Consider the following 14,408-nt stretch of genomic DNA (forward strand, 5'->3'; position numbering starts at 1 on the left):
TTCATTAACAACCAATATTCAGTACAATAATATGAAGATAAAAATCACATTATTTTTTATTTGAAAACCTTACAACAAAAGCAATACACTTTGTCAGCATTTCTAGAGTAAACAAATCACTTCCTATCATGTACCTTTCATTTGTCAACTTTCTAGAATAATAAGTTCGATAAAAACGTCTAGAAATATCACCTAATGGAAATAAAACATTTTGTTCTCTTACAACCCCTTCTCAACTAAAATATCCCTATCCTAATAATCCAGATTATCCAATTCACGCGGATCAAAAATATTAATAACAAAAGGTTGTTGTTCATCAACACTTAGATTTTCTAAATTTGGCAAATCAGGTAGGTTTCTAGGTAACTTGTGAATTGCTCTTTCACATTCTAACAATGTATATCTATGTTTTCTTTTATTTCTTCTTTGCACAACCGTATAACTCATTTCTAGAAGACATATCAACAAATAAATAATATAAGTTGCATAAAAGGTCAAGAGAGGGAACGGAAGCACCTGACTGAGGTCAATTCTTATGAACAAGAAGACAACACCTCATGAACTGAACGATTTTCCCCATTTTCAGGCTAGCACTCTCCATCTCTCGGACCCAATCAAGACCACAACCCATCACTTTTTTTCCTATGGGGATAGTGACTGCTTGAGCTGAAGAAGAGACCAAGAGGGGAGCTATTTAACAGTGGATTGAGGTCTAGTGGATTGAGGTCTGAGAGCATTGCTAAGGGCGGAAAAAATTACCTCTCTCTAAAATCAAGTCCCAAATGGCTATTTGATCCGGATAGGTTGAGAATCGAAGGGGGGGGGGGGGGGGGTTCGCGAACGATGCAGGCATGGAGTTGCGCCATTGACCTCTACTAATGGAGGGCCGCAACCTCGGATATCGGGGAGGACCAGAGGAGGAGTCAAGAAGACGAGCCGTCTCGTCTGGCTACTGGAGAGTCGAGAGTACAGAGGATAAGTGGAGAAGAGAGACCGATCGAGCGAATCGATCGATTCCTGGATCGTTTGGGTGCTCCCATCCCGTACATGCTAAGATAGGTGGGCTGCACATCAGCACATGGGCCTTTGCGTTATTTGGAGGGCTAAAAAAGTCAAAAATTCCAACTATTAGTAATGGAACTACTATCTGGGCCGGGCCCCTGGCTCGCTGGGGCCCAGTGCGGGTGCACCTTTTGCCCGGCCTCTGGGCCGGCCCTGCCACCCTATTAATCCTATTTTCATTTCTCCCTCTCTCCATGAGTCATATGCAGGGTACCACTAGCTAGAGACCAACCTTCGCGAAGGGAAATAACCTCCCGTACAACGCACGATCGATTGACACGTGTCAGCACCAGCGAGTTCCCGCGGAAGCTAAACAAACGATTCCGCGACGTCCGGCGCGGGCGAGTACGCGGGCGCGCGCTGAAGTACTACACCTGCGTGAGATTCGAGAGCGAGTACGCAGGACGCGCGTAAGCGAGTACGCCTGCGCGGGCCGGCCATGCATGATACGAGAGCGAGTACGCATGACTCGCGTAAGCAAGTACGCCTGCGCGGGTTGGCCATCTAAAGGTATAAACGATGCCCCCCATAGGGGGCTTCACAGCGATTGGAGCTTCTCCACCGTCCGATCTTCCCATCAGGCACATCTCGACCGTTCGTTTCGAGCCAGCAGGGGCGTGTGGACACTTTCCCATTGGTTCCCTTGCTAGACGAAGCCATGAAACGGCGCTATTTTACCCGTCCTGTGGCTGCATCTGGGTCCCACGTTCGGTTGGGTCCACTCATCATTCGCTGGGTTGTGTTTGGAGTTGGTCACGCGTCGGTTTGGCCCGTGAGAAAGATTTTCTCCCGTCGGGTAGTTTGGGGTTTTCCTCGATGTCCCACACTCCCACCCAATCCCCTCCCCCGTGGTCTCCCCAATCCGCTTGCGATGCCCGCCTCCTCCTGTTCATCCTCCTCCAATCCCCTTGCGCCGCCGGCACCAGTTCGTCGCGTCGCCATCGCCGGACGGAAGCACAAGTCGTCCCTCGCATCGCAGACAAGCCTTGTCTGGTCGCCATGGCAGGGAGAGGAAGCGCAGGCCACCGCTCGCCCCACCACCTCATGTCGTCGCCATTGCCGGGAGGAGTCACAGGCTGCTGCTGTTTGGCGGTTCCTCTCTGTCTCTCCTCGTGCGCTCTGGTACTCCCTCCATATGCCACCCTCCTTCTCTTGCCACTTCTCCTCTGATTTTTGCTCATCCTGCCCGAGTTTTGTCCATCCATGGCAGAGATCCCGTCCATGGCATGGTCGTCCTCCGGCCTTGAGCGGGACAGAAGATTTATGGAGGCGGCCGTCGGTCCTGCTGATGGTGAAGAAGAAAAAGGGGCGGGACGCCACTGAGACGGACAGGTAGAGGTTGATGTGCAGCGAGGCTACCTCGTCGCCATTGAGACAGATTAAAGGTACATTCTAATCCCCCACCCCCGCACATGAAGTTGGTCTTCCACACATCACCAAGGAGCCAGGCATCCCGTCACGCTGCGGTCGTCGCCGTCAGGTTCTCCGGCCCCGACGCCGTTGGGAGGGCTCCTCAGGGCCAGCGAAGTAGGGGAGGTCGCTCTGCTAGGAGGGGCTTAACCGTGTGGAGCACATCAACCTCCTCGGAGCATACAGGTTTGTTTCCTCTGCTCCCTTTTCATTCTTTTGTACAGATTGACAGTGAGATTGTTGAGCAACATCTGCATATCTACTGCTTCTACTTCTTTCTGATTAGAGATGTACCTGCCCGAGAGTTGATTGAATTTTCATGGCAGGTGGGTTCTCTCCATTATGCACACAACGTGTTTGATGAAAATACAAGCAGACCACGGGTGAAGTTAATTCGTTTTTTTCTTGAATTTAGCTTCAGTAACGATGGCTCCCATCTATATAACTTTTTGATATATGACTTTCACGTGCAAGCTACCATTAATGATATGTATGAGTAGATTTGTAGGAAAAAAATATGTGATTGACTGTTTGAGACACCCATCAAATAATATATCTCTAATTGGAAGCCCATGTACAGCTTTCTCAGCTGTTTGAGAAGTACTAGATAATTTCAGTGTCTTTTTTCCGATCAAGAGCAGGGTTGTTATGTTGATCAAGAGCGGTTGCAGGCGCATATCTATCGGTTAGTTCATATCAAATCCCATGGAAACCATGTTTGGCTGTTGCTTTGGCATGTGATATGCACTTATGATTATTGTTGGGTTTCCTAACTTTGATATCGACCAATGACACACCAATGACACATGTCGTTTAGAATACTAAATATATTACTGGAATTTGTAATCAAATAATATTTGCTGGTGTGAGTAGACCACCATTTATTTATTTCCCATGCCCATTATTTTTGCAGTATGTTCTTTTTTGTTTTTTGAAAATGCATTGCAGGTTATCTAAATATATTGATCCTAAGGTGCTATGTGTTCTGCATTTTGCATTGTGTCAGTTTTTTGGTATTTAGCAAAAGGTTGTCTGGGTTTGGGTAGGAGCATCAACCGGTCACTAACAGTTCACTCATGTAAAATAAGCTTTTTACCAATGTGCTTTCCAAATCTGCATCACCAAGAGCTCTCCGCCATGTTGATTTTATTTCAGTTTCCCTTCCGATATATGTGATATGTGTGTGTTTTCTCGCCTCACAACATCTTCCAATATATCACAGAGAGTTTCAATTGGTATCGGTGACATGTTAATCTTCTGTAGGATCTGTAGCTTCAATTGGTGTGCAAGAAGCTATTGTAGGATTTGTAGCATTAGAATATTGTAACTACATCACGGATACAGATGTCGAATATTTATCAGGTAGAAGCACAACTATTTGTTTCCTGATATTATCTTCTTTGGTATATCATACAGCCTGCTTCAGACTTATACACATTCTCTGAATAGGATGGAATTTTGAAGAGCAGAAGTATGGTGGCTCATAATAGCAGCCTAAGATATCAAGGGTAGATATGTATAGATACTGCAAGCCAACTATTTTATAAGTCTGGGCATGCCAAATATTGGCTGATTTTCGGTAAAATATGTTTTCTTAATTTAATCAGCAATTAATGAAATAAGGTATTCGTACAACTCTCTCTTTTTTGCCGTACCATAGGCTTGCAACTGCTTCTTGTGTTAGCTTAACAGACAAGCAGCTCTGCAGATCAAACTGTCCTTCTTTGTGAGCTTACACAAGTAATAGGTTCAGATCTTTTTTATGAACCTACAACTTTCCTCTAGCCAACTATACACTCCCGATTATTGTATGTGGTGCCGTTCTCAACTGTATGCTGGTACTGTTCTTTGGTGCTAGCACTTTCAATTATTTTGCTCAAGACATTCGTGTGTGTGCTAGCTTGCGATGACAGGTCGGTTTTTTGGGTTTCTAGGGAAAAATAAAGAGAGTGCAGGCCATGGTATCGTTCAGTTCGACCATTCAAAATCACCACCTGATTTGAGCTTTTTCAGTAATAATTCATCTCGTGCTACTTTCCCAACAATGCATAGTCCTTACCGTGTTTATTTTTCCTGCAGCCCCAAGCACTTGCCTATTTCATGTATATATTGATATCTTTCCAGTTCGTGCGCTTTCAGGTTTTAACCATGGTATACATTCACCAAAATAGCTTTTAAATTTCTATCTTGTGTGTACTACGTAGCTTCGAGTACAGTTTCTTGCTAGATTTTGTATGGTATGCGAGCTAAATCCATTATCCAAACTATTTTTTATGTTTGTCTACATAACCAAGAGATATTTACATCTTAACTTGTAGGAGATCAGATGTTTTCTGATTTGCGTTTAAGACGAGCTTAAACTGATTGGTATCTTCACCACGTAGCTTTCTCAGAATGCGAGGATTCAATGTGTTGAAGGCAAAATGGATATTCTTGAATATGCTGAAATGGTGTCAGGATTGTGTTGTTGTGCCATTGCAAAGGTATGCCATGGTCATTGCTTGAAAATATTGTTGTGGCTGTGGGTACAATTTTGGTTCAACAAACATTGCACATATCTTTCTCTGCATATTGGTTGTTTATATGGTTCATCTAGGATAAATTATTTTATTGATGAATCTATGATATGATTCTAATTGTTTTCTAGGTCAGAAGCAACAAGAGCATGCACTTAACATGACATAATTGGAATTTTGATAATGTAAAGTTTTTAGGAAACCATTTTATTGTAAGTGTGACACTTAACATGACATAATGTTTATGCATTTATACTCTTGATGTATGCTTTATCTTTGAGGATGCAAGAAATTTATTTATAGTCTGTGGAGGCTAGATTTTCTTTTGATTTTCTCACTTCCACGGGTGCTTGGAAGTAAATAAAGAATTTCCATTATCCTAATGTACATCATTGAAAGGGAGCTCATTGAAATCATTGTAAGTGCCAATATATCATTCAGCTTTTTCAGATGATTGGATATCTTAGATAATCATCGTCTCATTGCTTCTATTTGATGTTCTCACTTTTTTAATGATAATAGATGGTTGAAGGATTAGGTGGAGCCAACAAGTGCAGCAATAAAAATTGTGAGCAATTAGTCGGAAGGTGACCAATGTGGATGTTTTTTACTACTGTTGCATATGAGAAATTTTGTTATTTTATTATGTGATAGTCTGGAATTATAAATTTTGCGTATGCTACCCTAGCTGGCAGAAAATTCTTCGGCTCTTATATTCGCGAACTTGTCCATGTGGTTTGCCACCTCTTTAATATATATGATCTGCTTTCTTTTCATTTTTATGCACGTATGATTTACTGGAGGAGTAGGGTTATTTTGCCTCTTTGTTCTCTTAGACAGCTAACACAAGATTTTATTCTGCTATGTGTCTTCAGGTTGTAGGACAAGGTCCATTCCTTTGGTTGAGAACATTTTGCTTCCGAAACAAAGTAGTGCTGAAATCAATGCTCGAGTAAATCTTGAGATGAATGCAGTTAGTGTGCTCATTACATAGATCTCTCGAAAGCATATCACAAGGTTTCTCCGCTCCCACCTGGGAATGAGAAATCTCCGGGGGCGTATTTCTTCTTTGTTCTGATATATCCAGTCATTCGGGATCGATAGGGCATAAAAGCACCTATTACTTCGAATTATACAAATGCTTGAGTAGGTCCACTAATTTTGTTATAGGGTAAGTGTTGGTTTTCAGGGACTGAAGCATTTCACTAATGTCAAATTTTGAAAACAATTTTACTATCACTGAGATCATCTAACAACCATGTGTGGACCTGGTTCTTTGCAGATCTAAACTACACTATTCCATCCTCTGTTCTCTATGATTTAATTCAGGTAAATGGCCATTATAATCTTTCCCTCTTTCACTGCCACTTCCTTCATTTTGGAGAGTGGCTATAGATAATCACCATGCTAACTCTCTGAATGTAGTGCATAAAATATTTAGCTCAAATTCAGTTTTGTTTTAGTCTAACCTGAAATTAAGTAGCTTACGTTTGTTAATCTACCAACCCAGTATATATCAAAGCAAGGCAAGTTGACTATCCGTACATGGTTTAGGTTTTGCAGTATCTACATGTGATCTAAGCATTGTTTTATTTGTGTAATGTTGTTTGGCTGCTTAATCAGGCTTTGTTATTTCTGCATCACATGTGCGTCATGAACTTCAACGACATCACGCACCATTTTCTGCTTTCTATTTACGCTGCCCTTGATCTGAAGAAAAGAAAAAAAGGTACGCAGCAGCATGGATTGGATTTCACTTGCTACCGTTTTCTTTATTCCCAGAGAAATTTAACTCATTGGTATTCTGAATTACATGCTAGGCGCAGTCCATGCAACTGCTATGGACATTTAGATGGTGTCTCCTGAATCTGCTGAATTATGTATTGGGAGCGATGGGGCAGGTCTATTCGACAACGTGCTATGTGTGTTTCTTCAGCCAGGATTAAGGTGCCCTGCTTACTGCGCTTCATAGTCTCCTAAAAGTCCTTTTTATAGATAAAAATGCAGTCTGGTATTTTATAGTCCAATGACTGCGGAGCTTTGAATAATGGAGCTACATTTGCATTGATTCAGCAGAAAACGAAGCTTTGCATTCACCCACACTATCCCTCTTAAGTGTTGGCATATAAATTCCATGGAAATATTATTGAATAATATTTAGAAAGCAATACACATTTGCTATGCTTAAATCTGATAGACATATTGTCAGCAGGTGAAGTCATGTGGTACTTCAAGAAACAATTCTTTTCCTCTCTTTTGTCCAAAATTCTATATGACCCTCCTGGATATTGAAAAAATGTTGGTCTAGATATTTCTTGTATGCTTCAGCCTTGGAGACGCAAAATACATACTTTTTATGTGTGAACTTTGTTGTTCTCTACATTATTGTTTCTAGCTTCTTGGTACATTCAATTTTCTACTGTAGTTATCACCTTGAAAAGGGAATAACTTATCATGGGATATGTCTCAACCCTTAGTAAAGTGCAGTCACATGAATTTCTTATTCCTTTTTCACGGCTATTGGAGTAATTCAAATATTCACATTCATCTCTATTCAATGCTTGAAGTTTTCAGCTTCTGAATTTACTATGACACTATTATTTCAGCTTCTGAATTATGAAATACTTGGCAAGTAGCTTATGCTTTTCCTGATTTTTTGGTATCTCTGTGTCTATGCTTGCAGTTTGACTATTTTAGCATCAACCACTGAAAATAATTGACTCACGTTATCTTCACTATTTCCCCCTTTGATTCTAGATGCTACATTTATCTCCAGTGTGTTCTAACATTTTGATATCGTTTTCTGTTTCCACTCATCTGTAAAGGAAATAATGTTTGCGTTATCATGTTTTGTTAAACCTGTACAGGATTAGAATTACCATAAAGTGACGGATTACATGTACATAGCATCAATCAATTTGTACAGACAATTCATATAAATAAGATTTTCTTAAATTTGATCCAGTTCAATCCGTAAATATGTTTCTTTGTGTGAAATTTCTTTTCCTTGAATTCATAACTTAAATTCTGCTCATAATTGAGAGAATTGGAGATCGATGCTATGATGGCAATTGCTACTGTAAGTGTGATAAGCTGGTGCTCTAATATTCCAACATTTTTTGGTTGGTAAAAGTGGTAGTTAGGCTTGATTTTGCAAAACTCTATGCTGGCCATGAAATTCTTGAGGACCAATAAAATATGAAAACCATTATTTGCTAAATTTAGTTGCTGATGTAGTTCTTTTATGAAATGGTGCTTACATGGTTTTAGGCATGTACTCTATGTTGGATGAGCATGCTCAAGATAGGTATCTGAGCTCCAAGATTTTATTGGCAAGCCAAATCGCTGCATTCAAGATAGGTTATGCATTTACGCAGTCATGTGCTAAATGCCTTTCGGTCATTTTGCTAAAGATATGCTAGGAAAGTAGGCTGATATTATGGTTATAGAATCTTATGCATATTAGATTCGTTTGTGTATACCTACACAGTCGGCTTTTATTGTTTTCTGAACTATGGACACTGATTGATTTAGCTAATAAGATGAATTCTTCATTTTTCATCGTTGGATGCAAGCAATTTTTATCCCATGGGGCACTCAGCTCATTCGTTTCTCTCTCCCTACTAACATAGGTCCCTCCAGCATTTCCTTTCATAAAGGTCAATGTTCACGTTCCTGTCCACATGTGCCTGGCCACCTCTGTTTCTCTAATTAAAAACTTGTGTATTGTTCATTTGGTGTTGATGATTAAGATTCATGAGCAAAAAAAAAAATACATGGATATTATCTTAGTTAGTACTGATTACACCTGAGTGTGCAACTGAGCACTTACATCAGCTAGGTTGTGGGCAATTAGAAACTTCTTGCATTCACTTGCCCTATATTTTGTGGGCAACGGCACGCGAGGAGATTGGTTGGGCGGCGTGAATGGAGATACAGGTTATGGATTATTTTAGATAGTGCTAGGAATTATTTAGCCAGCTCTACATTTTAGTGTGCTCCTTCGCTATGAATTATTTACTATCATGCACATGTGTTGAGAGAAGAAGAGCAAATTATTTTGTAGAAGGAACAAAATACACAATCACAACTACTATGAATTTCACTGTCGATTTGTTCGATTTGCTCTTTCAGGTGCTCCCAGAGTGGCTCAATTCTTCTTCACGTGTCGCGGAAGGCTTCATTGCGCCTTGCCGAAAGGTTGTCCTCTAGATTGCTGGCCGTATTGGTACCAGGTAGAGATTTATACCTCGAGCTTTTACTCAGGCCTCGATTCTACTTAGGCATAACGAAAATATACTGTACAAATCGATAGGCTATTGAGGAACTGTACCTAATCTGGATTAGTTCTGCAGGGACTCCACTCTATTCATTGGCTACCAAAAAAACAATTACAGTACCCCTGTTGAGTATCATTGTCAATAGATTGTTGTCGAGGTCGAGTGTGTGCCCTCAAGCACATGTATCAAGAATAACTAGGGTACTTTTTATCCTTCGAGCATAGTTGGTATAAGTCATCCACAAGTAAGACCTGGGGTGCTTTCCTTCTAACTGTTAGATGGCATCACCTATTTATTTATTGATATCATTTTGAGAACATATACTTATCGATTTCTTGGTCTCGGCAGGACACAAAATCTATGTCCTTTGTCGAACTCTTACAAAACTAATTATATATTTACATAGATCAGCTAATCCCTGTCTAAAACTACCTACATTTTTTTTTATTCACCAATGGAGGCAACTCTAGAAGGTTGGGTTTCTTCTTATGATATATCCAAGTGCAAATTATACTCTTGGTTTACAAATACTTTCATCTGATTACAACATTAGTATAATACTCCCTTTGTTTTCCAACCTCTTTTATTCCATGACGTTCTTAATTTGGTATAACTACAACATTTATTTGCTGTGTTACAGCCTAATGGAAGTTGTCGAGATGGAAGCTGTCAAGATCCTGCCCAGTGTCATGTTGGAAGCTATGTTGCAGAAGCTGCACCTTTTAGCGGTGCAACTACTTATTAGAATTAGTTTTTTTTGTGCGCAGTGGCCTTTAAAGACTGAATTGAGGCAGGCTTATTTAGATGTTACTTTTGTTACTTTTAGCATAAAAGTGTTAATTTATTTCGCTCTTTCCTTGATTGTGCATAAGCATTGTTGTTCTATTCTGATTTTGTGTGTTCAATTTTTATTGACTTTGTTTGCTAAATCCTATAAAACTTATTTCCATTTACACGTAGATCAGTTCGATTTTCACGGGATCGTGCGCCAAGGCGCACATCTAAATCTAGTGCATGTGGACGACGCCCAAGTACGCGTGCACGTTCCGCAACGAGTGCAACGCTGCTTAGCTCTAATCGATCACATATCATATATAGCTAGCTAAGCCAAAGTAAATCACATAACTACAGTAGCGCACACGAGCAGGTACAGTTGTGCACACGAACGAGTACAGTGACACACACAAGTGAGTACAGTCGCGCACGTGGACGAGTACAGTCGCTCACACGAGCAGGTACAACCACACACATGAGCGAGTACAGTCATCCACACGAGCAGGTACAGGTACAGTCACACACACGAGTAGGTACAATCGCGCACACGAGCAGGTACAGGTACAGCCGCTCACACGAGACAGGTACAGTCGCGCACACGAGTAAGTACAGTCGCCTACACGACCGAGTACAAGTACAGTCGTCCACATAAGTCAGGTACACTCGCGCACACGAACGAGTACATGTACAGTTGCTCACACGAGTAAAGGGAAAAATGCACTAAATACCTTCAAAACAGAAGTACTTATCAGTTCATGCACGAGTGCAGTTAGATACACAAGACGAGTACAATCATAGTAGTATAGGAAGTACGAAAAAAAAGTATCTCGAAACCTATCAACATGAGATCTAGTTTTGAAGATCTCGACGAGAGGATCTCAAAAGTGAAAACGGTTCGTCATTTGGACTTACGGTTCTCAAGATATTTCATTTTAAAAAAAACGAATCTAAGAAAAAAAGGGAAAAACTGACACAACCCAGCTCTTCTCTCTCCTCCCTCATCCCCACCTTGCTTCCCTTGCGACACGTGGCGAGCAAGGAGACAACTTCCCAGAGATTTTGTGGCACCACAGCGTGCCACTTGTCGCGTGCGGAGCGAGTTGCCTCCCTTCGCGAAGGTCGGCCTTTTTCTAGAGTTTTCGGTCATATGCACGATTAATCCACTCAAAGAAAGCTTTATGGCCTCCTAATTTAAAGATGAGCAAAGAACAATAGTTTATTGATCTATGTGGCTAAAAGAGCTTTGTTAGAAGAGTTATGATAAAAATCTCAATAAATAATACATTCATAAACCCCATGACACATATGCATCACTACGATATTAACTTTAAAACTTGATGATCTCATATATGACAAAGGATTTTTGAGTTTGAGGATTACCATCATGTTGGACATTGAAGGTGGAGGTTCCCGCTCCCCAAACATAGGTGGGGCCATAGTTTTTTTGTTCACTTCCTCATGTACTTTCTCTTCTCGGCTTATGTTTTCATCATACTCCTCTTGAAAATTATTATTGCTCTCTTGGGTGGGCAAGGATGTACATTTAGCAACAATATCACTGCCATTGTGTTTATTTTCCTCTCAAGAAATTTTTTACAAACGTTTTTGAAGTCATAAACTCGTTCCATGGAGGTTCTTGGAAGCCCTGCCATAGTTAGCATAAGTTTTTTTTTTGGTATTTTACGTTTTCTAATTTTTAGTGTTTGGATATATGATAAAACTAATGCAAAATCATTAAATTGAACTAATAAATAATACAAGAGTAAAACCATTGGCATGTCCTCTTATATGTTTGTGGTTTTACTCTTATGTAGAAAAGTGGACCTAGATTCATGAGTTCACTTGATCTCTCTCCAATAATAATAGTGGAATAGTAATGATCAATGAATCATACATAAGTGTCATGCAAAATTTCCATATGTGCAACATGTCCTAGAACATAAGGTTCAGAACTAATGTACCCTCAGTATCCACCTCCCCTCACAAGCGACAAGTACTTGTATATCTTCATCCCTAGATGTGTGTATACCAGAGGATGTTGTCGCTACTTCTATCACTTAGCTATGCCCTCCAATACCACTACATCTAATAGACATCATACTCTTTATTTTGCTGCAAGAATTAAGCACACAATAATTACATAGAATAACACATATATCCACTAGAGGGGAAGGTTCCATATGTGGTGCAGGCCATGCACTCTTTCTTTATCTACCTACACTTGGTGTTTTTATACACCATATGACATAGGTAACCACGCCATAAAGAAAAAAGAAGGGATGAATTAAGACTAATGTCCATCCACATGCACCAAAAGAGCTGGGTCATGGTTTCTGTCATCTCCGTCAACAAGCTATCTTTAAATCCTATGACATTATACACTATATAAAAGTTAGACAAATTCACGCCATATGCTTGATTCTGGTACTGTAGATCAGTAATTTTTGAGTCTCTTGTTTTGTGGGTCCTTACCTTTTGTTTTAGGTTATCTTTTTTTTTGTTTGCATTATCTTTCACATTCACTGTTTGGGTTACCGGTTGCCTCATGCAATCTTCCCGGTTTCTCTCCAGTTTTAGCCAGTTACAGATTTTTGTTTGTTAGATTTTCACCGCGTGGCTTCATTTTACTTACGTGGCATAGTTATTTCTATTCTACGTGTCTTCATAAACAACCCACACCGCTTAAGGCTGCGTCGGTTACAACTTACAGCAACGAAGCCAAAAGGGGAGTTGACATGAACCGACAAATCAGATCCCCATTGACGTGTCCTCTCTCTCCCCTCTCTTCCCACTCCGCGTGGGCTTCTCCACGGCGTTCTTGCGGGCTCTCCGAGGTGAGCTCGGTCCTCTCTCCGAGGCGAGCAGCAGCCTGCGAGAAATTCAGGGCTGGACGGGATAGTGGCGCTGGCCGCCGTATTGGTGGATACTCGGAGGAGGAGGACGCCGGTTTGCCATGTCGGCGAGCGGCAGGAGCAGCACGCCGGGAGGAGAGGTATCGCGCCGAGATCCCGGAGCCGGCCATGTCATGGTGGCGGCGCGCGCGGATCTGGCCGCCGCGTGACCTCGGGAGGGAGTCGGGCAGCACCGACGATGTTGACATCGAGACAGGACGGCGAGCAGGTAGAAGCGATGGCGGTTCTTTCTTTCCCTTCCACGGGCGGCCTCGAGAGCGATGGTGTGCTCTAACACGGCGGGGGCGACACACAAGAGCTTTCTGGCGACTCAGCAACGACGAGCTTGCTGAGCACGAGCATGGTCGATATTCCGGCTACTACGGACACGGCCAGGTAACTCATCCTTTCCCTCCCCTCCCCGACTCCCTCATCTCTCCCATCTCCTATTTAATTTTTTCAATTCAGTCGACACACGCTGTATCATGTGCAGATAAAATCTAATAGTTCACCGCCTTAGGCTTGACCACGATACCCTTGCTGTAGACTGTCCGCAATTGGATTTGGAGGGCATGATATGCCAGTCGAAGGCCAACGCCAATTTCGTCAACTTCGACAGCATGGCATAACAGACATCGTATGTTTCCAACTGTTCATACACATTGTCCTGATAGTTTGATTCAGTCACACTGCTATGCAATTTGTATATTTTCTTTCCAAATATATATACCATGGAATTCTGTGACTTTTTGAGTTCCACCCATGATGCTATGATTATATGCTTGGAATTTATCATCTCTTATCGCATATTTTTGTTTGATAATTTAGCTAGCATATTTGTAGGCAGAATTGGCCATCTCACAGTTGGAGTTTCTCAATGAGGAAGGAGCATGTGATGGCATGTGGAGAGTACTCGTGGACACACTTGCATAAGAGACTGGGCAGGTTTGTATGCAATGTCATTTAGCGATAAATGAAACTTTTACTCTTTCCGATCTATCTGCAGTTGCATGATCCTAGCATTGTGTTCATCTCATCCTTACGTGCAGCTGGATCCATCTCGGCGCAGCTCATGCTTAGTTCCAACGAGCCATCCCTCCTGGCATATGTGCGCCTCAGCTGCTTCGGTAAGAGTCCTGCTCGCTGAGCTCTTCACGTGGGATTCCTCCTAGCGGTGGGACTTCTACCAGCTCGCTCTCTCCTGCTAAGAGATTATTATATTTGCAAAAAAATGATACTAGGAAATTGGTTTTTATAAAAAATAGATAGAGTTGGATGCTTCTCCAAAGTGCATATTCAGTAGTTTCTTCACAATGCAGTTCAGATCAACAGTTTGGAGGTGCCTTCTTATAAATATTAGATTAGAGTTCTTTTTATTTTAAATCAGGTTATTCTTTGTCTTGAATGAAAGTTATCTTTTTGTGGCTCCTACCGACACCATTCATGCAGGATTAAGAAGTTTCAACTCTACAAAT

General features: G+C 41.4%; 1 long non-coding RNA gene across 11 annotated transcripts; it reads left to right on the top strand.

Moving 5' to 3' along the window:
- The first annotated feature begins 1,571 nt into the window (after positions 1-1,571).
- LOC127334728 (uncharacterized) lies at positions 1,572-10,173 on the top strand. Of its 11 annotated transcripts, XR_011752328.1 has the most exons (11): positions 1,572-2,658; positions 2,799-3,157; positions 3,736-3,834; positions 3,922-4,623; positions 4,791-5,406; positions 5,511-5,575; positions 5,864-6,159; positions 6,271-6,717; positions 6,809-6,935; positions 9,123-9,223; positions 9,909-10,173. It is a non-coding gene; the product is annotated as an uncharacterized lncRNA (long non-coding RNA). The 11 variants fall into 11 exon arrangements; XR_011752333.1 differs by adding an exon at positions 9,344-9,512 and having other exon boundaries at positions 2,799-4,623; XR_011752327.1 differs by having other exon boundaries at positions 2,799-4,623; positions 6,271-6,317; positions 6,612-6,717.
- The last annotated feature ends 4,235 nt before the right edge of the window (positions 10,174-14,408 follow it).

The sequence above is a fragment of the Lolium perenne genome, chromosome 2 (assembly GCF_019359855.2).
Source record: "Lolium perenne isolate Kyuss_39 chromosome 2, Kyuss_2.0, whole genome shotgun sequence".
NCBI classification, from domain to species: Eukaryota; Viridiplantae; Streptophyta; class Magnoliopsida; order Poales; family Poaceae; genus Lolium; species Lolium perenne.